This window comes from Xylocopa sonorina, chromosome 11, assembly GCF_050948175.1.
Source record: "Xylocopa sonorina isolate GNS202 chromosome 11, iyXylSono1_principal, whole genome shotgun sequence".
Lineage (NCBI taxonomy): Eukaryota > Metazoa > Arthropoda > Insecta > Hymenoptera > Apidae > Xylocopa > Xylocopa sonorina.
Genome location: NC_135203.1, coordinates 10,529,624 through 10,552,051, shown reverse-complemented (window position 1 = coordinate 10,552,051; position 22,428 = coordinate 10,529,624). Strand labels below are relative to the sequence as shown.

Genomic DNA, 22,428 nt, shown 5'->3' with positions numbered 1-22,428 from the left:
TTTCTCACGTGCTCTTATCAACATCGATTTAATATTCAGTTGCAATTTGTTCGATTAGTTTAGTACAATGTGACGACTGACAGGATGCACTTCTGTCTCTGTCTTCCTTTCATCCTCCTGAATTACCGTCACGAATCCGTTTTCGTTTAACGTATCTAATGCGAGTTGATCGCGTTAAATCGTTTTGTGTGATGTCACGCATGTGGCTAGACAACTGTAAATGCTGACAGCGCCGCCAAGTGTCGCGTTTATGTGCATACACTACCTCTGATTAATATTGCCATTGAATATTGTATAATTCGGTTACGTATATGTGCCTTGATACCGTTCTGATTCATTTTACAAACATTTCTAAGAGTGGTTTTCTTTAGGAAGCTACGCATAATGAAACTGACGAATCGTTTCGCTGATTTTGGCTGGTCAGGACTTGTTCGGGAATTCCCAATGAGTCTCAATAATAGAGTGTCCTGAAACTCGTAGAATAGCATCCAGGTAGCCGCGTTAACGAACGAAACGATTTAGCTAGCCGTATTTCCGAGTCACTAGGCAGTTGGTAGAGTGTCGTAATTGGCGATCGCGTGGCCGACCAAACGAAGTAGGTAAGATTATCGAGGGTTAGCGGACGGGAACGTGGTAAAGGGATACCAGGGAATTTAAGGCGCGCAACTCAGGTGGAAGCGTAACCAGGGCATCAGCTGACAGTGACCTAAAAACTGATAGGTATCGTTAGGAGTCTCGGTTTCCGCATCGGCTACGAATAAGGCCGATTAAGCGAGGCAAAAGCCGCTGCAGCCTCGAGGTGCTGACATGCGGTTACCGTTTTTTTTTTCTCTCCTTTTTTTTCGAGGTGTCCATTTATTCGTTTTGGAGCCAGTTAAAGACTGCTCGACTCGCCGTTGATGATGGCGATGTTGGAAATTCGAAAGGGTTGGAACACGAGCATCGTTTCTAATACGATACGACGTAGGCCGGGGAAAACGGAATCGAATAAACGCGCAACAAGTACGACGTGATTAGAGTATCGTCCTTGCCCCTTCCCTGGCAGCAACGATGTTCGCGGGGGTTGCGAATTAGCAAGGAGTATAGAGTTTTGATCGGGAGTGTGTGCGTATCTGGGACAAGGTCGATCGCACGAAAATTATCGCGCCTCCATGTGTCACAGCGTTTCACCCTTTGTCGCGGAACGGTCGACGAGATTACGCGAAATATGCACACAACCGTAAACCTTCGTCGCGCGCATTTAAAGCGACGCAAACGCATTGTTCGTCCTCCGTGTAAACGAAGAGTTCAGTGCCAATTTGATAGCTCGGAGACCGAAGAGTATTAAATCACTACGGCTGAGAGAAAGTCGCCGTAAATGGTGTCAATAGCGTCGAATGACGTTGATCGTTCTGTAACGACCTCCGAAATCCTCGTAAAAAGTCCGTCGAGTAAAAAAAAGTAGGAACGGCGGAGAGAAGAGAAAAAAAATTCGTCGTTGGGAATTCCACAGAAATCGTCGTCGACTGGCGGCGCTAACGAGCGCGGTAACGCGACAATTTCCTCCTGACAAAAATATACGACAGCTTCGTTAAATCGCGTCGATTTCGTTCGAAAAGTATCTTCCGCGTCCTTCCTCGCGCAGGATAGATAAACTTCCAGTAGATTCACGGAATCAAGAACGCGAAAAATATGGTCGCGGATAAATTTGTACGCGCGTCTGGCGTTGCGTACGTGGCTGGTAGTCAGCTATGCACACTAGCACTTACACTGTATTATCGACGATACTCCATTGGCCCGGGGCGGGTAACTCGGTAATGGTCCCCGGGTGGTGGAATTAAAGCCGGCTCTTGGAGTATATTCTCTCGTACACGCAACTAACGAGCTTTCGCGGCCGCGTTTGTTTCGACGATTTGCCCGGCGCGTGGCACGCGGGCTGTTCCAGGTTGTGCGTATATCGGAGCGAGAGCTCGCTTCCGGTCGCAAAGGATGGCCGCGAGAGAAAGAGACTCTCCCCGGATAGCACCGCCCTTCTGTTCTCATTATCGCGGCAGCCATGGAGCTCGGATTAAAAAGGACGCGGTCTTTCGCTCCGTTCGTTCGACGTCGCTGAATTTTAATGATAATCGACGAATACCAAATGGCCGCGCGGCCTGGAAAAAGGACGAAGCTGGGAGAAGTGCTCAATGGTTCGACGCATGCCTAATGGCTTAGACCTGTAATCGGATATATTACTTTAATAAGATTTTCTGTTACGTACTTGATGCTAATCTATAGTCGACGGTATCAATATTTAACTGCGAAACGTGCGTCCGCGATAAGCGTCCGATTTCACGAACGATTCCTAACGCTTTGTCGACAACCGTTTCTCTTTTATCTAATACGTGACGCAAGCGGTGAATTACAATAAGACGTTAATGAAGCCGCGGTTGCATAAAATATACGGTCTAACTAAAGCGGAGATTACCGTGGAAGTTAAAGATCCGCGGAAACGATCGATGTGCGAATTTTTCCGGCCGCCACGACATCGGCACCGGATCGTAATAAATGAACTCGCCGGAATCGAATTAATTGCCGCGCGACGCGTTCTATCGCGCGTGTCCCGGGCGTCGTGAACCATTTCGACCACGATGGTTGTTATTGACGTCGTCGATGTTGGGCATCGCACGTAGGACGACCGTCGGAATACAAGCGAGATAATGAGAAACCACGGGGGAGAAAGGGTGGAAAACAGACACGGTGATAGGGTGAAAAGGTCGAGTTAGGGAAGGCGGGGGAGGTGGGAGATAGCGGTGCCCTTTTATTTTCATTACCGCGGCCCGTTGGAGGGCGGCGGAAAGGCGAGCACCAGGCTCTCGTGAGCCTTCCTTTCGCGCCAATATCGACGGATTCGAAGTAATTGCATTAATAGGTGTAATTAATTAGCAGGTTGATAGCTTGATACTTTAATCGAGGGGAAAAGTTCACCGCGCTAAGAGTAACAATATATAGCATGCATTCTCTAACAAGTTTCGTTCAAACATTTGTGTTTTGATAGTTCTCGGGTGTTATTTCTGAGCATAGGATGAATCATTTCGGTTCTGGTTGTAAAAATAGTCGAATGCCTCGCGCGGCACAAAAAGTGACGGTCACTGGAACGCTGGCTAGTCACACTGTCTCGGGGCTACGAAATATTTTTCAACATCGACATTTTGTTGAACGAAAGAATGAAATTTCGGATACGCGGCTCGCGCCGCGTTTAGTTTGGAGTTCACACGGAAATTGAAAAAGTCGCCCGACGCGATCGACGAAAGTTGTTGCATTACGAATTTCTGTCGCGTTGCACACACGTGTTGCACATTAGACGCGTGACGTTCGCGAACTAACAACATGAAAGAGAGAAGAGAAACACTTGGGGAACGAAGAGGCGGGAAGGTAGTAGTCGGTGGCGCCGTACTTCTTTTCTCATTATCGTAACCACAGGGTTCCAGTGGTGCGCGGCGTTCTTGGTACGGTAACCTGTTTTTTCCGCCGTCCCGTATCGTTCGTTTAATAAATTCCTCTTAACGAACAAAGAAACGACCACGATAGTACGATTCGTATTTGTATTCCGGGGAAGGTCGATCGCGAAGATTCGCGAAGCTCTCAGAAACGTCGGCTTACCCGTTCGAGGTAGGGAGTAGCGGCGACGTATGCGGCGTTCCGCGTATAATCTTATCATATAAAAGCAGCACTGTCAAGGCGAAACTTGTTGTTATTTCAATTGTTCGAATTTCATGCATCGTCGTGGAAACCTTCGGTTCGTTATCGTATGCAAAGTCGGACTCGAAGTCGGATCGAACTCGAGCGGATAGATCGCGCGAAAAAAGCTAAAGGCACCTGGCCATTCTTGATAATTCGTCGAAGAGAAAGGCCGTTTGAAGCGCTTTCGCCAACTTCGTTTAGTCGAAGTTAGCTCCGCGGTGTAACGGGCAAAGACCGCGACGACGGTGCTCTCTTTTAAAAATAGGGGTCCTCGCCTCTTGGCAGAAATCGAGCCGAGTCTTCGACTTTGCCCGCGCGATAACAAACCAGAAATGTTGATGGCCCGGGGGCCGGAGGGGTAGAAGGTTAGGATGACCGGCCGTTTTTCTTTTGACAAATTTTAACGATTCGCGAAACGAGGTTTCAAGAATATTTCCATGTACCTACGCAACGTGTAGGTAGGAAACGCTTAGATACACGCTTCCTGCATCACAATTTAATTAATAAGTACGGTGCGTATTGTAATGCTAATAGATTTGTATTATGGAAACATTTCCACTGTTGCTTGATATCAGCCGATTGAATTTTAAATAGGCGCGACACGAGTTGGTCGATCGTAGGAAACGGAGGAGAAAAAAAAAAGCTATTTAAACGCGCGATCTATCGGAAGAGGAACAGCGGTGAAGAAATCAGCGTAGGGTCCGTAAAATTTCTGTGAGTCCGGTGAAGATCGCGCCGCGTTTATTTTCACTTTTGCTGACGCAACGAGCACCGCTAGCTTAACCGTATTTATACTCGCTTTAGCGTATAACGAGAAACCGAAAGAGTAAGCGCCGTTTCCACGGAATTTTCGATTATCCCGATGAATGAGAATCGGCCGGTGCGCCAACGCCCACGTAACCATCGCGATTGTCAGCGAATAGTCCCCGCCGATTTGTTCCTGTCGCTTTCCTTTGCGTGCGCGAGGGCAGCCTTGTGTTTACCCACGATGCCGTGAACAGCGCCGCTTTCCAGGCGAAATCATCGCCGCGACAGAAAGCAGGCGCCATTCCGCGCGCCGCAACGAATTATTTTCGGACCTTTTTTTTTTTTTTTTTCTTCAGAGCAAATCCGCCGCTGCGGCGCGTGGTGGAAAGCCTTTTATCACCGTCCAGGCAATTCTCGATGCGTTTACATATGTAGTAGGTCGCATACTTTCACATTGGCACGTATAGAATCTACGAACCAAACGAAATACCCGTGTCACACGGTAGATGGTGTACGCGCGATCTTATTTCGTGGCAAAAATACTCAACGATAATTTACCTGACCAGTCTGGGTTCTCGTATGGAGTTTAACGCGTTCGGAATCACGCGTCACGCGTGTGTCACAATGGTCTGTTAGATTAGAGCGGTGTAGCTGATAACGAACGCGTTTGAAAGGAAAGGGAGGTAGGGCTGGCTCGTTACAACCGACCAAATTGTATTTCGTGGCTTTGTAATCGCGGGTAAAATTAGCCGCATATCGAAAGTATCCGTTGGTCGCCGGTCTTCTCGATTCTTCCATAGCGTCTCTCTTTATTCGCGTCCCATCTAGCGGACCAAAGCCGAGACATTCTGGTTCGTCCACGATGGTTTAAAAAATCGTTCGCACCTCTTCTCCGCTCTTTATCCGATCTACCACGGCAGAAAGCATCGCTCGCTCGCTTGTTCGCGGACATTCTAACGGCCGTTGGTTCTCAAGCAAAAGATGCCGTCCACTTAAACACTTTCACCCGCAGATTTCTAACGCGACGCTCGAGCCTTAGCCGCGTCTGCATTTACGATTCGTCCGAGTCGAGTCTCGGAATCGGTTCTTCAAAAATCGGCCACGATCGATTCGAATAGGGTCGTGATTTACGTAGCTCAAGATGGCAGTACACCATCGGTAATTTCGCGAGAAATATCGCTGTTAAATATCGGCATAATTGTCGTTTCCGGTTGATGTTAATTGTCGTTGTTGCGTTTTATTGGGGGATCGTGGTTGAACGGGGCCGATAAAACGGCGCGTCTACAAAGAAATTATTCTCGCGTTCGGTGAGCATCGAACGAGCGCCAGTTGGCTCGGTTTCGTTCGCGGTGAAAGTTTGAGTGTCGAGGTGCATGGCCTCGTTCTCCGGTTTGTTATCGACGCGATGTGAACGCCCCCTAATAGAAGACAGTAGCATTGCGCTTCGCGGCGACCGGAGCACCGCTCTGTGTCTGGGAGATACAACGAAGAAGACGAAGGAGGGGAACACAGGAAGGGGAAAACGCGGCGGACTAGCCTTACCTCGATTGACGCACGTACACCACCTAGTCTCTCTCGATTTACGACGATCGTTTTCCTCTTCAATTCTCTCTTTTTTTTTAGCAATCTTTGAAAGGAAATTTAGAAATTGTCGCGCAGAATTCGGCATTCGACGTTCGTTTAGAGCGCGAAAGAAACGGTGGATCGGTTATCGAGGCGGTGGGAACGTTGGGATCGATTCTTTTACGTATCAGCACCCCCTTTCAGGCGGGATACACGCGAGGAGACGAAGTTACGGTGGATGAATGAATTCTTAAGGAAAGCTTGGAAAATAAACGATACACTCTGAATGGACTGTTGACGAGAGGCTATCGCCTCTGGAGGGGGTATGAAAAACCTCCTCGAGTTAAGTCTCATCAGTGTGTTTCTTCCCTCGTGAGAAAATCCATCGGGGCCGTTCGACGATGCCGTTCCAGCCGATGCAAATATCAAGCCTTAACGGCTATAGGTACCGTATGATTGATCCACCTACGAACGATCCGAAAGGACGTTCGTAAAGGTTAGGTAGTACGAACCGAAGCGGAACGTTCGCGATCTATTCATAATTTTCCGGTACTCGCAATCGAAACGTGTCCCGCGACTAGCTTCTTTTATAGATGCCAGAGCGTGCCCGAACCCTGGCCACGTGCTGTCACGAGTGAATTTTTAGAACCCAGCTCTGCGGGAGTGCGTCGGTTGCCCGTAGTTCTCCTCGAACTTTGCCTTTAGGATCGCTTTCTTTCCGTTCCGCCGCAACTTTCGAAAATGGGACCACCTTCTGCCAGCGAGTGCGTTCGTCCATCCAAGGAGCATCTGTTCCTGGCCTGTTTAAATCGATACCGAATGTAGCATTGCGTTACGATTAAGAATTTGATACCTAAAAGCGTCAACCATGGACGGAGTGAAGAAAGGAGTAGCTATAGAAAGCCACGTGACATCTTTTTTAACCGCGCGAATGAGAACAATCGAATGAAGTCGGTGTAACTTTTCCGCGGGAAAAAGAAAGGGTCGAAGGGTAATTGATCGAGTATAGCCGGATGAAGCCGGACATTAACGATAAATCTCGGGCTGGTCTTGGTAATATTATTATTCCTCTCTTCTGCGTATTCTTCGCGCGGCCCTCCGGCCGCATTATAGTTTCTTACCCAACGGCTCGCCGTGATTACGCCACTATAATCGTGCCTCTCCGACGACTACGTCTTCACCGTGCAATTAGCGGTCGAATCTCTAAATGCAATCGTGTAGCTGCATGAAATCCGCGCAATTTCACGATACACCGATAGACGACACGTTCAGACTGCTACCCGCCGGTGTTCTCTCTGGCTGGTAATTCGTTTCTCTTGAATAACGCCGGAGCGCAATTACGCGGTTCAGCAGTTTCGAGTTGAAATTGAAACTCGCGGTGAAACAATAGCCGAAAATCTAGTCCTAGCGAGGTCTTTTGCGGGGAAGGAAGAGATCGTCGAGGCGGGCGAAGGAGGCGCGAGAGGAGGCGTACAGTCGTTACAGTTTCTCGTGGTAAAAACAGCGAGGCTCGGGTTGTTCGCGTTTTAGCGACGCGTCAGGAACGCGTAGAAATGTTCCGTTAGCTCTCTCCCTCTTCTATAGAGTTGTGGGAATCATCCGGTTTGAGCAACGCGGCCCCGACTTTTCGACACCCGTCCACCGTTCTCGATCTATCTCGCTCTTCCTCTCGCGTCGGCTCGACGATTGCTCGTCCGTAGCAGCCACCGGTGTCGTTAATCAGGACTCGTTGTATAGACACGTACAACAGATGGTCGCGAGCTGAGAGTCCTTGGATTCGCGGTCGAAGATCTGGGTCAAGTACGGAAAACGTTACTTTTGTTACTCCCATCGGCACGTTTCGCGTGCTCCGTTGCATAATACGCGCTCGTACGCCGGAATTCGCCAACAACGATCGAAACGCGAATTATCTCGATGATCGGGAACCACGGGTGAGGAAGTGATACTCGTGCTGAAAAAGCTGATAGCGACCCTCCCGTTTTTGTTTCGCTCGTTTCAGCGATATTATCGACGCACAGCTACCTGGAACAATCAATCCCTTTCTGGCTCGTACATTTTACTTTCGTTTCGACGATCCTCTGTTCGGCGACGTTTACCCACGAGTCGATATAACAGGATGGGACTCGATTTGACGTTTGCTTTCCGTGTGCATTACACGTGCGTCGCAGGGTCGTCACGTTACCCTCGGTTTACATATGCGCGTCGAGTGGTACCCCTTCTGCTAGATGCCGTATCAGATATCGAATTGGGACGAAACTATCGCGACGTTCAGTCGGAACGAGGTGACGGTCGAGAGGAATTAGGAAGCGAAACAATTGCCACGAAGAAAGAAGATGGACGAGAAAAGGAGACGTAGAACCGGAGGACGTGATTTGATAACACGGCATCGATCCAGGTTCCCGAGGATGCTTCCACCCTTCTCTTTATTCCGCGTCTCGAGCCCGCCCCCTCTCTCCCTTTGCGTTTCACGCCGTCTCCCTTTCGCTCGATCCCTCCGGTCTTTGCTGGTTCCTGCGTGGCTCGTGCCCTCAACCAGCGGCTCTGTAAATACCGTCGACGGTCGTGTACGCGTTTCGTTCGATCTTCGGGACCATCGGTAGACCGTCCTGGCCCTACCTCGCACCGAGAATCCCCGATAAATTCCTGGCCGTTGGGTTATTCCAGACGCATCGGCGGCACGGTAATATTCGAGGCCCGTTACGGGTTACCCCGCTCGTTTCGTATCCGTTACGACTTTTATTCTCTCCCTTCCTATCGTTATCGCGTCGAGAGCTTCTTTAGCCGAAAGTAACAAGAGATCCCTTTAACCCGGTGCGTCGGATGCGTTACGCCACGAGATCGTTCGGTGGACCGTTCGTCGCGAGCTTGTCGCCGTTTCTCTCTCCTCTCTCGTCCCTCTCGTAGCGGAGACATTTAACACTTTCGACGGCAGATACGGCCGATCGGACAGTCGCGTGCCACGAAGCAGTTGCATCGTATTAAAATTCTTTTATGATTGCCATGTAACAGGATAAACGTCGCTGTCTTACGACATCGCGCGATGAGTCGTCCGATTACTTAGGAGAGCATTGAAGACGCATGTCCAATGGGAAAGGGGGTTTGGGGAATCGACGCCACGAATATTCCACTTGATACCGAGCAAGTGGAGGTATCTAATCTGCGCAAAGTTGTTGTATTCTCAGGCGTGTTTTGTTTACGTCGCTTAGGCGAGTGAAAGTTTCCGTCAGGCAGCCTGGTAGAGCGGTTTTTGCGCGTGTAAAGTAAGTACGCCGCTGCGAACGTACGTTTCGAAGCGGTCGCCGCGCTCTAAAACGCTTCACGGATGCTCACCTCTTTCTTTCTCCCTCTCTCTCTCTCTCTCTCTCTCTCTCCCTCTCCCTCTGTTTCTCCGTTTGAACTCGAAGCTTCGCTTCGGCTATGGATCGGCGTAGTCTCTCCTCGCTCCGAAAGAGCGAGCACACGATCGCGAACGATGACGCGCAATAATGCGAATGATAAAGTAATTAAGAGAAAATCGGTTTATCGTAAATTGCGGTCGTGTTATTAAATTATCAGCGTTCGGGGCGAGTCGCGTTACAAGCGGAATACGAATGGAACGCCAGGCGAGATTGCCTTCAAGGCGACAAGTGGCCTGGCCAATGAACCGACCGCTCGACCGAACTCTGCTTGCCGTTCGGAGGCCACGAATTAAGAGACTCGCGGATATACTCTGAAATCACCTGAATCCAGGCTGACCAAACTTGCTAACCGTGTCGATTCGTCGTCGTCCTCGCCGATCCGGAATACTTGGTCGCGTCCAGCCTGATACACTCGGCGACCGTCCACATTTCCGTTTCACCGCGCTACGCCACGATCTCTAGGTACTCTTTCCCGTTTTTCTTTTCTTTTCCCCAATAAAGAAAGAAGTTTATCGCGTTTCTCTTGTTATTTCGATGCCCGTAAAAGACGAAAAGGAAATACTCATTTGTGTTTGCTTGTTGATTTTACAAGCGCGCGTTCTCTCCTGGATAGAAGCACCGTAATTTGTTTCCACGGTAAGACCGACCTTCGGCTGTTTGTAATTCTGCCGTAAACCTTCACCCTCGTGACAGGCTACCGCGGCGGAGAGCTATTTATATTGGCCGTCTTCTAGCTGTTCTTTTTCGAATCTGCTTATAGCCGTCCATTTTCGCGAGAACGAAGACCGCGTCCCGCCGCTAAACGATTCGCCGTTAAAGCATTCCCGCGGCCCCTCGCGTCCGCTCGATTTATCGCGACAATTTCACCGGCTGCTTCGAAAATCAAATAGTAACGTACGAGGCGAATTTTCCACGTCGAATAGAAAGCGTGCCGTTTATCGCTGGAGATTTCCATCTCCCCGCGGCCGTCCCGTTGTTCGCCCGTGGCTCGCCCGTGGTGTTGCGTCATCGGTATCAATTTTGCGAGGTCCCGGTCGTTCGAAGCGTGCGGGCTGGCGCGCTTGCACGAGGTCAGTTACCAGCTGTCGGTAAATTCCCTGGTAAACAAACGAGAAAGGACCGTCGAACGTTAAAAGTAGCAGCAGCGCGAGTTTTCGAGCCGTTCGGTCGGTCGTATACGGAGGCGTCGTTTCACGCTCAACCTTGGCTCGCCCGTTTAGGTACGGAGCCAATGATCGCTAACTCGCTTGCGCGCTGCGTTTTCTTTGCTCGTTCCCCTGTTCGATTACCGGACCTTTCCGTCCCATTCCGCGCTTCTCTTTCCCCTCTTTCTCCTTTTTTTTTTTTCCCCTCCATTAACTTACCAATTAACCGTCGGTGGTTGTATAATTAAACGTTGACGCGGCGCGCGGCGCGTAATCGTTGCGAGCTATCTTGAAAGGTACCAGCACGCTCAACAGGGACGGGCAGCCAAATCGCGAGAACAAGAAGGAAGGGAGAGAGACGAGCGGACGAAAGAGAGATCAGTCGATCCTCTCCTGTGACGTTGTTAATAAAAACTTGCGCGCAATCGTGCAAACGAGGGGGTGGAGGCGCGCGCGAGATTTTCGGATCGCGCGTACCGGCATCGGGAGCAAAGGTCCCCGGCCATGACAGATTGACGAATCGATTTCTCTGCGGCAGAGTCGTTTCTACCAGCTCCTACACGAAGGAAGAGGAGGAAGGCCGGCCGCGAACGAAGGGGAACCGTTTCTGTTCTATTCCCTCGCGCGGTAGAAAGCAAACGCGTTTCCCGTCTACTTCTCCAACCTTCTCGTCTCTGGCGTGGGGGGGTTCTTTTATTTTTTTCTCTCTTTCACGCCCGTCTTCATACGCAAAAGTTACACGCGTCTGTATGCATCCGATATATTTAGCGCGGCATTTCTCGACCCACATACTCGTCGGTAGGCAGAATGTCTCGTATGCGTGGGGTCGTCCCACTGTTCGCCGCGACAAAGACATTGTTCCTTTCCCCGTTTCGTTCTCCTCGATTTGTGCGTCTCTCCCTTGGTGAAATTTCTTTCTCGTACGCGGGGGACGACACGCGCGAAATTTCGAGTCGCGACCGAGGAATCGCGTTTAACGATAGAGAAGAGGAACTATGAGTCATTGTCGGGGTGCTAGGGGAGCTCGGGTAACCGCTACTAAATCAATGGGTGCAGTGTATATGGATGTCGGTGCATTATCGGTCGCGTCCCTCTCTTCCCGATTCATTTTGTGCATCTGTGCGTGACCGTGTCCCCGACTGGAAATCGATAAGATCGTACGGAAAAGTGGAGCCCTCCTCGACGAGAGGCGTTTCGTCGCGACCGTCTCGGATTCCTTGACCCCGGTTCGAACTCTCGTTCTCTCGCACCGCGGCGGCGGTGGTGCCTCGGCCGCGATAAAACCAAGAAATAAACCGTGGAACGTGCTGGAGAAGCGTTAGAGAATGCGGATGACGTGAAACGAGCGTGCAAACCGTAAGAGCACGCTTCATAAATTCATGCCCGTGGTTCCGGCCTGGCTACTCCGACGTATAGTACACAAGATAATTCCCTTAATTGGTTTCTCGCGCTCGTACGATCTTCGAACGATTGCGATAAATCCGGGAATCGATGATTCCTCCTCGTTTCGATTATGCAAGAAAGTGGTCAGCGTTGGTCGCGTGTCACGGGTGGACAATTGGCCGTGTCGTCGATAAATCGTATAGGGGGCCGTGTAGCGCGTAAAATCGCGTTAGATCGCGGCGGCATTGTTCGGACACGTTTTATTGAATCGATAACGTGTCTGGCTGGCACGCGTGGCCGTGGGGTGTGCGCGCGCCAGGCCACGTAAATAAATACACCCTATCAATCGTAAATGAAATGTAATATTTGCACCCGCGACGTCATCGTAATCCCCCCCGTGGCCGGTGGCAATGTTCGCGCCGCGACCTGTTCACTTTTCTCGCCATTGTGGTTGGAACTCGATCGGACGCTGATCGGATAAAACAGTTCCCGTTAATTGACTGTTCGCGTACGGAGTGACGGAGAAAATGGTATTCGAGATTGGTCGAGCATTTCCCTGCGGTCATCTCGATGCTTTTTTCCACTCGACGCGTTGGACGATGGACGGGGAATCGTGGCTGGATCGTTAGGAGCAAGGTGGAGATCGGTACGGGGGAGGAGCGAGGCGCCAATGCGCCAGGAAATAATTTGCTTCGTCCAGGAATATAATGACGGCGGATCGTAATATCGAGGTAACCGCCGCGCAAACTAATCGCAGTAATCTCTGATACCTTGTAGCCCGGCGTCAACTGGTTTGCCACGGTCGGTCCATTAATACAGGCGATATCTAGGTTGGCGGAAGGCGGTAGGTGATAGAACGGAAAGTAGACGACGGTGAATTATGGTCCGAGCCACTTGGCTGGCTGTAAAATTCATTGCAACCGATCGCCGAGATATTTCTGACGCCCGACAATATCTCCCGCTGGAGCGCGATCATCGATGCCAACCGTTGCGAAATTACGCGAATTCGGGAATCAATATCCGCGCGGCGTAATGAGTAGACGGATCTAATCGAGCGGAATGAACCGGATAATCCCCCGGGCCGGACTCTAACCGGTTACAACCTGAACGTGTAAATATGCCCAGGGATCGTCTACGGTAGATCCTCTAAATCCCGAAGAAATCACGGTTTACCAGGCGCCACGCGCCCGCCCCTTTGACGAGCTTGCTCCATTAATTTGTCCGTTACGCGTACCGGAGTAATATCGATAGTATCTGGATGCGCGAGGGAGGTTAGCGGTTAGGGTGGATGAGAGCAGAGGGAACGAGTGAACGAGGTGCGGATTCATGGGTTACGCTACTCGGGTTCTGACGTCACGTCGCTTGTACGCAAGTTTACTACCACCACCGCCGTCCCCTACTATGCTCCACTCGCTCTGCTACACTACTACTATATAGTACTCTTACTACTACTACTACTACTACTACTACTGCTAGTACTACTACTACTACTATTGCTACTACCACTACCACGACCATAGTTGTCGGCGACGAATGTGCACGAGGGGTAGGGGTTGGGTGTGTGTCTGCGACACCAACACCGTATAACGTGTCTCTCTGTATACGGATGTTCGGTGTCGCTATCTCGACGTATATACCTATCACAGTCGCTATCGTTATGATTGTCGGTGTTTGCGTCACTCTCACCATTCCGTTACCAGCACCGCGACGACTGCACACCGTCGAACCGCACGTTCGCGTTCAGCCGTGCACCACGTTGCATTACGGCGGCACTGTTTACCACCACGAAGTCCACCGACAGACAGTGCACTCGTGTACACCGTGGACAGAAGAGAGAAAAAGGATTGGGACACGTCGGGGCTGGCCGAGGGAGACAGAAGGAGGGTGGCGAGCAGGACAGAGGGTAGTTGGGAGTATCGCGGCGGGAGGGAGGCGCGCGTATCTCCTTCTTTCTTTCTTTCTTTCGTCTCTTCTTCCTCTTCTCGGCTCGATCGTCGCTCTTCATTCTCTCTGTCCATCTCGGCTAGGCGCTCTTCGAGTCGCTGCTAAACCGACGCAGGGGTGAAAAAGAGAGGAAAACGAGGGTTTGGGGGGACAGAGAAAGAGAGAGAGAGAGACAGCAGAGAAAGCAGCAACGAGAGAGCCGATACCTAATCCTCCCTTGGTTGGCCCACCCTCGGCAGGAAATCAATAGAGAGGGACCTGCTCTATCCCTCCCCACCTCTCTTTCTCTCTTTCTTTCTGTCTCTGTGTTTCGGTCTCGTTGTTCTTTCGTCTTCGCGCTCGTCTATCTTTCCCGTATCCGTAGGGCCGCGGCATCGCTCGTTTCGGGAAGTTTAGAAACAGATCAACCCCCGCTCTTCTCCTGCTTCTTGGCACGTATGACAAAACGAACCAGAAACCACGATCGGCTCCTGATCCTCCTGGAAACGTTGTCGCGACGACTTTTTCCCCATACGCGCGTATAGTTTTCGATCAAGTGGCGGAAGTAACGGTCAAGGTGTCGGAACGCGTTGATTCGTTTGTCCGAGATAATCGCCACCCGACCCAGATATTTGCATCCCTTGCGCAGGGAGTCAACGTAACTCGATCAAAGGTTATCGATATCGAGGGATTAAACACGATACCGCCGGTGGCCCCCTGTCGAAATCCATTTTCCTCGTTGCCAAAGAGAGAGAGAGAGAGAGAGAGAGAGAGAGAGAGAGGAGAGAGAGAGAGAGAGAGAGAAAAGGGAAAGGAAATAGTGACCATCGGGGCCAGACAGGGTCTCGTGGCAGGCTTTTAAAACGATTCAGGTAGCTTCCTCCAGCGAGGTCGAGTTACACACTGGTTCTTCCCTCTTTCCTCGGGCCCTTTAAACCGGAAGAATCGACCAGTGGACAACAATGGATCGACGTCTGACCGTTGAACGGACCGCGTTTGTTTATCGCCGTCGATGGTGTGCGGCCGGTGGTGCGGCTGGTAACGAAAATCGGAAATTTTCGTGCGGCTGATGGCGAAAAGCGCAATTCCGTTTCGATTTTGCGGTCCGCACGCATGGCGGTCGTGGCGCAGGGAACCGGGGGCAGAGGTAGAGAGCCGTGCATAGATGGGCGGCGCGTTCGCATGACGTAGCGGAAGTCGTGCGTCACCAGTGACGTAGGCAAAAGTCGAAAGTGGAGGAACGTCCGAGAAGGGACCATTGACGAGAGGACTTGTTGCACGTCCTTTTCTGCGTGGGCACCAGCCATCTCTCGCTCCTGTCACCCGTAATAATCCGCGGTGTACGTAATTCAGCCTTCAATTAGAAAGATCGTAGCCCCAGCTATTTCTGCTCTCTTACCTCTCCTCGAATGCAACCACGGGGGTCTAAGGAGAGCTGGCTTCCAATTCGAGCCCGGTTAGGATCTTCCGTATTAAGGGCGAAATGGCAGGGACTTGTTGCGCGTACTTTTCTAAGTGGATACGCGTGCCCCGCCGTGCGGTATTCCTTCGATCTTGTCATCCACCTTGGATTAGCCGTAATTACACAGCGTAATTCCGTGTTCTCTCAGACCACGATCGTTGTCGCTGGTTTTACGCGGAAGAGCCGCCCCAACTGGCGAACCTCGAGCAACCGGAGAGCACGTAAGACGAAGCGAAGTAGCGGTAGACTTGTTGCATACCCATTCGCGCATGTGTGTCCCGACTGGCTGTCCGTGGTATCACGGTGGTAGGCCGGTGAAATGGGGAAAGTTCGTCGTACTGTTTTACGGCAGCTGGAACCGTAAATCCTTCTTGATCGATCTTCGACGGCTGGCACGCCGGATTCGTGAGACGCGATTTCCTCGCCGACTGACGACGGATATCGTCCAACCATCCGTCCACCGCACTCTGTCGAGAGTTGGTCCCTGAACGCCGGTCGAGGCGACGGAATGGAATCGAAGGTTTGCCGTCGTCGCGTTCCCTTGGCAACTCTTGTCACCCCGCGTGTACGAAATTTAAAAGTAGCCTTCAGCTTCGGCTTAATCAAGCGTCCGTATCTTCGTCTAGATTGAACAAACCCCGGTGCCCCGAGTTGGCGCCTAGTCACGCGAGATGGCTCGGATATTTCGATTAAGTCGATTCCATCGGCCTGTGAATGAGTAATTTGCTGTACACCGCGGAGACGCACCATCGTGTCCGTCAATTTCATTTGCATAATCCTTTCGGTTCCTTCCCTTTTTATTCCCTCGCCGGGAGGGAACGGTTCGAGCCGATAGGACGGATTGAAATTTTCCGAAGCAGTCGCCAAGGTATTTCTTTGTTTTTTTAAATTCCATCGAACAAGTTTTAATCATCATCCAGCCTCATTGTTTCACTTTGATTTATTCGAGAAAGTTTGAATATCTTCTTTCTCCTATTTACCATCGAGATCATAAGTATTTCTCATCTGCTGTTTAAGACGATTTATCGAAGTAGGCTGCGATGCCGGTGTTTCCTGTTTTTCCGTTTCCATGCGGTTTTAGACTGTTTCCTGTCTATAAACGGTATTATGCGTATAAAGACCAGAATTTCGATGCTACGAGCGGAAGTTTACGTATGTACGGTTTGCCAGCCGACAGACCGCTTTCTTGTATAGGTATTTTACGGGGAGTTATGGAACGTAATCTTATCATTAACTGTTGAAAAAAAAAAACATCCCTTATAAAATGATTTTAGTAGATCCGAATATTTGCGTAATTGAGTAACGGATCGAAACGAAACCGATTAATATTTATCGTCGTATACGGTTATATTTTCTGGCACGTCTTTGTCACGTAAGGTTCTACACGAGCGGGAATTTAAATAGCCGAGTCGTTGGAGCGAGGCGTGTCGATGGACGTTTTTAAATTCTGAAACGTCGCGGACTAGCGTGGTTTCCGATTCGTCGATAAGTAGAGCGACGGTATTTAGTGTCGAGGAACGCCGATAGATGGCGACTCCGGAACAGGTGCACTCGACCAATCGGCGTGCGCGCAATCCCCCTTGTCCATCTACCGATTGGCGCTCCGGCGGTGTCACGAACAGCGATCGCAATATGGCTTCCGCCACCGCCAGCAAGTGAGAGTACCTCCGAAGGTGACATCGAAACATGGTGGAATATTTAGGGGTGCGCGAAAAGCGTCGCGCGTGTGAAAATCGCTAGCGTGTTCTACTGGTGTACGGTGCGTCGGGTCGATCGTCTGTCGAATAAACAGTGTGTAGAATCGAAAAACAAAACATTAGAAGAGTTGCGGGGGAAAGAGAGAAAGAGAGAGAGAGAGAGAACGAGACACCGTTCTGTCTCGGTGGAGCGAGACAAACTGCACGCACGGGCCACGAGTCGGAGAAAGATAGATCGTGGCAGTGTGATACATCGGCTCGTTAGGTTGGAGGTTTCTGACACGAATGTGTATCGTTTCGACTAGGAGGGAATTTAGTACGGCCGGTGTACCCGGGACGTGGTTTCGCGACGTAGATGTTGTAATCGGTGGGAAAACAAGGGAGCACCGAATCTTTCGATAGTTTCTAGTGCGGTGCGCGCGACTCATACATCGAAAGCGTGGCCTCTGTCGGTGTGCGTTACGTCCCGTACACGCCGTGACGTCCCTCGTCTTCTTATGTGTACGCGCGGATCCCTTCGGTGTTGGAAATTGAAAGGAGATAGTTGGACGGTGAATGAGCGTAGAAGAATGAGAAAAAGAGTACAGAGAGGCGCAGGGTGTACATCGACGAGCACGACGACGTAACAGAGAGAAGAAGAGGCGAAAGAGCGAGCGAGCGAGTGAGTCAGGCGACGTTGCCAGAGTTTTCCTTCTCGCGTTCCCTACCGTACAGCACGTCCCTTCGTGCTACGTTAGAGAGAGAAAGAGACCGAAACGGAGCATAATGTGACAAGGAGCGAGAGGAAAGTAGCGCGAGGAGGCAGCTCAGAGATACGAGCTAAAGCGAGACGGTGCGTATACCGAGTTAACCGTGAGCCGCGCGAAAACGATCTAGGAAATATTTTCCTGTTCGATCCTGGGATTTCTTCGATTTCACGTCGAGTTTCGTCCGTGCCCCCTGGACGTGATTCGTGAATACCACGAGACGACTCCCAATGACGTACACACGAAACACGTGACACGCCGAGTTGGGCCGATCGACAAGCCATGAAGAAGCCACGGTAAGTTTTTTTTTTTTTTCCCCCCTCGCTTTCCCATCGCGTTCTTGCGCCTCGATGCATACATTTCGCGCGATCTCGATTACGAGACGCGCGCGACGAGGGACGACGAAGAGGACTCGATTTCGAAATCTACTCGTGTCTATTTTCTTTCTATTTTTTTCTCTTTCTTTTTCTTACACGCCGCACGATCGATAGTCGATGGAGAGCGTGAAAGAAAAAAAAAAGAAAAAATACGTCGCACCGTCGCTCGAGGAAAGACGTGGTCTACGTGTCGCGTGAAGTGCCGCGTTTAAACGCGGCACGACGTAGCGAAGACCGTAAATAGGGGTTAGCGCCGCGCTCTGCCGGTGGGTGTCAGCGAATTTTCCGGCTGCCAGGGGATTTAGATCCGCGGCTACGTTACTGAATGCAGAAGCGGGTGCACGTCGCGGTGGCGAAATGACGCGATTATGGGGGGATGAGTCAGAAGATTGACGCCTTGTTTATCGATCTTGACGCCCCTAGATGCTTGTTAACCGTATCGATATTGTGCGGTCACGTTTGCAAAACGGTGGCAGGCTTTCGAAGTCGAAACACGATCATCGCGTATGCCCAGGTTCTATCGTATGCTCCTCGAGATGGCAATCGTTGTACTTGGACAACACCGTCGACCGTACGTAACGTTTCGTCGATTCGACGACGTGTTACTCGACAAGAGATGGTATCTCTATCGGACTACTAAGCGACTCGAGAGGGGGCTGTCCGTTGCCCATACGTTCACGGGATTCATTCCGTCTTCCAACGGCGGCCTCTATTTTTAGCGGAACATCTACGAGTCCTACTTAATTATCTTGGCTATTACTGGTAGCCGCGTGGGGGCCAGCAGATACGCGTGTTCCCCCGAGTCTTTCTCCTTATTCGCTCGATTCCTCCCCTCGCTTTGTTTCGCGAGGAAACATCCGAAAAGATTGGTAGTCGTCGCTGGTCGCTGATGCAATCCGATTCGGGTCAGAGAAACGATCACGGTTGTACTTAGCGGTAGCGGATCGAGTCGTGTCAGGAATTGCACGGTCGAGCCAAATAACGAAAGAAGGAAGGCGAGAGGAAAGAAGCGCGGTGGCTCTCTTCGGCGATATCTATGCGACGCGTCGCGGACGAGAACGTTCGGAATGCTTGTCGCTGGTGCATCGTCGATTATCGAATCGAGCCGCGCGGCTCGCTAAATAACCAGAAAAATAAATGCAATCGCATCGACGTGTATGCACGCGCGACGTTAGCCTTCCACTGGCGGAGACGTGTCTACAGCCACGTCGAACTTTCAACCATCGCTTAGTAGGTTGCTTTTTACTGTCCGTCCAAGTGAAACACTTTCCAATCTACGGGGAGTCTTAGGTTGGATGCAGGTTCGTCACAATTGTAGGGAAAAGTTGACGGGGAATGCGTTTGTAACGAAGGTGGAATTATCAGGGACGGGAAGCTGCTTCGTTAACCGAATCGATGCGCTTGGAAATCTTCGCCCGCGGCCTTGAAAAACGTGCTCCATTATTTCTCGTTCTATTATTCATTCAGTTACGAGGATATTTGCGTAAATAATCGAGGAGGAACCGTTGATCGAGCCCCCTGCATTGCGATGCGCCGCAGCGAAACAAATCGGGAAAGCAATCACGAGCCCCGCCTGGTTGTTCTCCGCGTAAAACTCTCCGTATACCTCGTGCAATTCAGGAAGCTCTGATAAACAGTAACAATGTTCTGGTTTATGGGTCATAATAAGTTCATTCTTGTCCGGCCACTTACGCCCCGTAGCCGGCCAGTCGAATAGGTCGCACAGTTTGTAACGTTCTCGTCTTACGGTGCATACAATTGGGTCGTCTCCGTTACGGTTTCTCTGAAATCTGCCGGGCGATTAGCCGTTGACGTTGACGAGACGATTATTAATTAGCATCGTCCGTGGTCGATCAGAATTTTGCGCGTAGACGGGAATTTTTCCACCTCGATCGCTCGTGCTCAGCGGCGGCGAATCGCGGGTCGATCGAAACGACTCGAGCCTGCGAATTTGACTAATCGATCGTTCCGGTGTTATTAGCGTAAACTCGGCTGGTACTCGGGAGACCCCGCGGCAAACGAGTTTTTGCTGCCACGGCGACAGATTCTGACGCGTCCCCGTTTCCCCAGCTGACACTCGGCTCCCGACACCGGACCCCCGGTGCAAGTTACTCCGTTTGGACGGGAGTTGGCGCGCGCGCGCGCGCGCGATGAGAAATTTCAATCGCGCCGCACACCGTCGAGCGTGACCGTTTCTTTTTCCAGCTCTGTCTGAATCTCTCTCGCGGTCGTTTCGGCGTGTAAAGAAAGATCGGCTGATTCAGAGAGCGAGGCGCGCGAAATGCTTTCGAAACGCGCGCCACGGATCTGACGGGGGGGTACACGCGTGCCCGCGGCGCGCGGTACGTGTTCGGTGTTACCGATCTAAAACTCGCGCATACCTCGCCGGAGTATGCCGGCGAACGCTCGGCGGGCCGGTGCTGGGGACATAAAGTATGCAGAAAACGAGCGCCATTCCACGCTTGATTTTATTGCTTATTCACCCCGTGGAGCCGCGGCGTTCGTACTCTCGTACGTGTTTAGAGTCGATCTTCTTCTCGTATCGGCGGCCGCCCCGCCTCCATAAAATCGCGCTGGCCCATTATCGCAAATTTAACCGCCATCGACTCGCGCGTATACAGAGATCTAATTCAATCGCGGCCTGGTATCGCCCCCGTAAGTCTTCCCGTTTCTCCCGTTCCGCGTGTCTAATTTCACGGCTAGTTGTCCTCGCGATTAAATCGCGATTGCTACGATCCTCTCGGTTTTCGAGCGGGGGTGCGAATGGACGCCGCCAGGAGAGTAGCCTCCTCTCGATTACCCTCGCCATCGTCAGTTTTCAGTTGCCTTCGCGCGGTTTCGAAGGTGTTCGGGAGTGGAAATTCAATCTTCCGAAATTCCCTCGTTTCGTTGTTGCTCTCCGTGCTGCACCGTGTCAAGGTGGAACAATTAACGGGGTGGGGGGGCATGCTTCATGGAAATTCCGTGGGACGAGAACTAACGCGGGATCGGATGGATCGGTCCTTTATGCGAGTCTGCCAACGGTGTCGCCGTACGGGTTTAGAAAACCAGGCAGGTGATGCACCACTGGTAAAAGAAGGGGTGAGGGGGTGAAAGAGAGAGAAAGACGGAAAGTTCGGAGGGCACGCACTCGCAGCGTTGCCAACCGACACGCGTTCGTACGCGCGCGTGTGTACACGCGGCCGAGCACGACCGTGTTTCCGCGCGATTTGTAATGCAGTGTAACGTGCTCAGCCGCTTAGCACGGCTGCATTACCTGCCTTTGTATTTGCAAACACTGTGTCGGACACAAACACGCGGGGGATCGAACACAAGCGATGCTCCAACGATCGCGGAAAATCGACTGCGTAACACCACCGCCGCTCCGCTGATCGGTGGGTTTCAAGCATTTTTTTTCCTCTCAACTTTTTTCAACCCCCTTGAGAATCAGAAGAATCAATTGCGATAACGCGCAGCAATTATTCGAGTTGTTCTCGTCGATGAAAAATCTTGCTGGATTCGAAGCAGCAACGCTTTTGACGAAGCGTTGGCGAATTGCTTCGGGACGAACGTAATAGACTTGGTATCGGCGATTACGATACCGAGGCGCGGATTCACCGTAGCACCGTCTTTCAGTTGCAGATTTACGAGGTACCCGACTCGTTCCAGGTAGTAGACTCGCGTGGAATTTGTAAGGAACTCGTATCCAACAGATACTACTTTGTCTCGAAAGGCAGAGAGGATCGCAGGTTCCACGAAGAGGCGTGTACTTGGCTCGTCTCTAAACCGATCGGCGTGTAATATACACGTAATGTCAGCTTTATTATTAATGGAGCACAATTAGAGGGAAGCGCTCAGTACCCGCGGTTAGTAATTGATCATTTCCAAACAGACCGAGCATCCTTTGTTGTCCCTTCGTACCGCTGTTTCCGAGACATTGATTCACGGTAGAAAATCTGTCTTACTCGACGCGGTTACACCGCCGCTCCACTGTATTTAACCCCTCTGTCGGATTCAGCATGGACGCTCGCGTAACCGTGTACGACTTTCTGTACGACCGTCGCAGTCGGTCCCGTCCCACCCTCCGTCCACCTTCCGCCCTCCCATCCGTTCGATAACTCGACGATAAAGGCTGCCGCTGACAAGGCATTTTGATAAAAGCATTATTGTCTCGGTTGTTTGCAATTTCGGGAGCTCAAAGCTCCTCATCCTCGTCCCCTACGTGCCCGTCGACGTTTCCGTACACCTCGCGGGGTATTACTCTCGGCTTGGATGACAATCGAATTACGCGTCCACGAATGAGACT

General features: G+C 51.1%; 2 protein-coding genes across 2 annotated transcripts in view; one reads left to right on the top strand and one right to left on the bottom strand.

Annotated features, from left to right (window-relative positions):
- Positions 1–22,428, top strand: part of Lilli (AF4/FMR2 family member lilliputian) — a 112,506-nt gene that overhangs the window by 5,382 nt on the left and 84,696 nt on the right. The window lies entirely within an intron of this gene.
- The window catches only part of LOC143428867 (putative RNA-binding protein EIF1AD), a 117,119-nt gene that overhangs the window by 46,873 nt on the left and 47,818 nt on the right, over positions 1–22,428 (bottom strand). The window lies entirely within an intron of this gene.